The 3,004-nt window shown below is 37.2% G+C and overlaps 1 protein-coding gene across 1 annotated transcript in view; it reads left to right on the forward strand.

Moving 5' to 3' along the window:
* The window catches only part of CD226 (CD226 molecule), a 57,493-nt gene that overhangs the window by 46,820 nt on the left and 7,669 nt on the right, over window positions 1-3,004 (forward strand).

The raw sequence follows: 3,004 nt of genomic DNA on the forward strand, positions 1-3,004 counted from the left end.
GGTAGGGGAAGGGATAGAGCAGATTTTTTGTGGATGACCTACTGGCATTATTGGAATAAATGCTCATATATATATCTCTACTTAATTGTCTCAAGTAGTGACAGGCAGCCCAGATCCATTGGTTGTCCAGTCAAGATGACAGTTGGGATACTGGGAATATCAGGGGAACACCATGTAAAATATATGATTGTCTAACCACCAAGCTATACACTTGAAACCAATACAAAATAAAACTGAAAGTAAGTAAATAAATAAATAAGAGAGTTATATCTCAGACCTAATAACAAAAAACAAAAACTTCATTTAAGACATAAACCCATGGATTTGAAATTCTGATGAACCAATACACATGCCTTGAAATATAATGTATTAAAAGATGAATGAGTGAATAGATCTGACTCCAGCAGGTCAAACATTACCAGAAGAGGTGGAAAGAGGTAACATATTTTACAATACAGAATGCATTGGAAACTTGTATCTATAATTGGACATTGTGAAATAAGTGGCCATCCTTTTTAGTGGTTTCTACTTCAGGCATCTAAAATAGAGTTTAATAAAAACAATGCCAACTTAATTCTTACAGGTTCTGCGGTCCTTTCTACAAAGTAGCTCTCTACAGCCTGCACTTTAAATATAACCATTAAATGTTGGAGGATTATTCTGTTTTAAGCATGCAGGCCTTTAAATTTTTGAGCTATTTTCCCCTTTCCCCCCAATTAATAAAAGCAATATATCATTTAGACAGTTTGGAAAATACCAAAAAGTCTAAATAAACAATTGCTTTTAATTCTATTCCCTGAAGACCATCACTTTAAAATGTTGGCATGCTGTTGCCTTGCAGGCTGTTTTTTCCTGAGTAAGTTCCATACTTGATTGAGAACTGTGCGATTAGGAATTCTGGTTTTGAAATTTTACTTCACTTCCTATCTATAGTCAGCAGTTTTTCATTTCCTTGGGATTCTTTACATCATTCCATTGCCCATAGCCATGAGATGCAGGGTAGCCCCTAGACCAGCATCTTAGACTTCACAGGAGAGCTGTGAATTCTGGGAGCCACCCAGGCCTAAAGGGTCAGACACTGAGGGTGGGGCTCAGCCACCAGGTAATTCAGATGCAAATGAAGTTTGACAACCCCAGCTGCAGAGTCTTGCTGGTTTGTCTACTCTTGGGAAATGAAGATTTTCGTTTTGCTGTTAGAAATGTTATACAGTTTTGAGTTTTTCTTTGGAATAAAACAATTAATCAGATGTTAAAGGGTGTGACACAGAGACCAATTTCTTTTTCGTTGCAGGCTGCAGCAGTTTTTGCTTCTCAAAGAACTTGTGATGGGCAATCTCACCACAGGCTTCCTTTAATAGCAACCTACTCTTTAAGAGCTTTTCGTTAATAAGTTATAGCTCTCATATTGTCTTATGTACCTTTCTCTCAATAGCAAGGGTATGATAAAACAACCTATCAATATTATGTTTATCTTTACATCTCATTTGTAATAATTTGACCTTCTGTTATTTTTCATTTTGACTGGCTCAAGCCTGTATATTTATTTTTATAAATGGGAAAGTCATTTCTCATTCAGAGCTTTATTTATATTTTATTCTAGTACTTCCATAGAAATTCAGATCTCTAGTTTATCCAGATTTTTTACTGTAATAACGATCTAAATAGCATTTTAAAAATGTAGTTAAACAATTCTCCCAGAATACTGTCAATGAATTTATTGATAATAACTCTTATTTTCTTGCTATGATTGCCTGTTTGATTTAACCTTAGCATATATTATATTCAAATTATTTCAGTATAGCAAGTCCTTTTATAGTCCTGGGTTATAATGCAAAATATTTTCAGGTATTTTGTTTATTTTCATAATGTGCCAAGAGCTTCAAAAGGTTAATTTCTTATTTAATGGGGATAAAGTTTGTTCCTTTTGTAGTTGGAATAACTTATTTTTGCTCTGAGTAAGTTCCTCTCCCCATCAAATTTGGACAAGTTTATATACTTTTATTCACCTAATAGTTTAAATGAATTTAAAGTATAAAAGTATTGTTCATTATTTGACTTAGGTTCTTTTTGCAGTAATACTCGCAAAAGAATGAGTGGGTGTAGACTTTGAACTCTTATCATGAACAAAATAGTAGCTAAATAGTGAGTTAGGAAGGGAGAAATAATCTGTTAGATTGTTAAAAATCCACTGAGAAGTGTGATTTCTCCAGTTACTGTGGGATTCTAGAGAGCCAGGAACCACAGGACCAGCATTGGGGCTCTTATTTCCAGAGCCGCAAAGTTGTGCTGTCTCTGCCTTGGCTTATACCCATTCTTGCATGTTTGCTGTCCCCCAAAAAGGTGGCAATAAAGACAGGCCCTGGGTTCCAGTTCCATCCTATTCCCAGCAACAGCACAAATGGGTGGAGTTCTCCTGGGAGCGAGCTCTGTGGGTGGCAATGGGTGAGGTGTGCTGTGGGCAGGAGGACAGTTTACAGATGAAATGCGCTCTGAGCTCACCAGGGTCATACTGCAGAGGTGATGTCGCTCTAGTAGTTTGTTACTCTTGGATATTGTCGCCATAATTCTGTGATTTAATCAGAAGTGTCGTCATTGTCATCAGTGGACAGATGAAGAAAGGCATGCAGAGAAGGTTAAGGTTTTGCTGGAGGTCAAAAAACATAATAGTGAACCTGGCTGGTGTAGCTCAGTGTTTAAGCATCAATCTTTGAACCAGGAGGTCACAGTTCAATTCTGGTCAAGGGCACATGTCTGGGTTGCAGGTTCAATCCCTAGTGGGGGGCATGCAGGAAGCAGCCGCTCAATGATTCTCTTTCATTAATGCTTCTCTCTCTCTCTCTCTCTCTCTCTCTCTCTCTCTCTCCCTCTTCTCCTTTTCCTGTCTTTAAAAACCTTACCCCCTATCCCCCCACTCATACCCTCAATCCTTGTATACTATTTTGATGTTTTTTTTTTCTTAAAAGATTTTACATTTGCAATCAGGAGCTCATTAGTATGAAGGGAT

Source organism: Myotis davidii, unplaced genomic scaffold (genome assembly GCF_000327345.1).
Source record: "Myotis davidii unplaced genomic scaffold, ASM32734v1 scaffold96, whole genome shotgun sequence".
In the NCBI taxonomy this organism is placed as follows: domain Eukaryota; kingdom Metazoa; phylum Chordata; class Mammalia; order Chiroptera; family Vespertilionidae; genus Myotis; species Myotis davidii.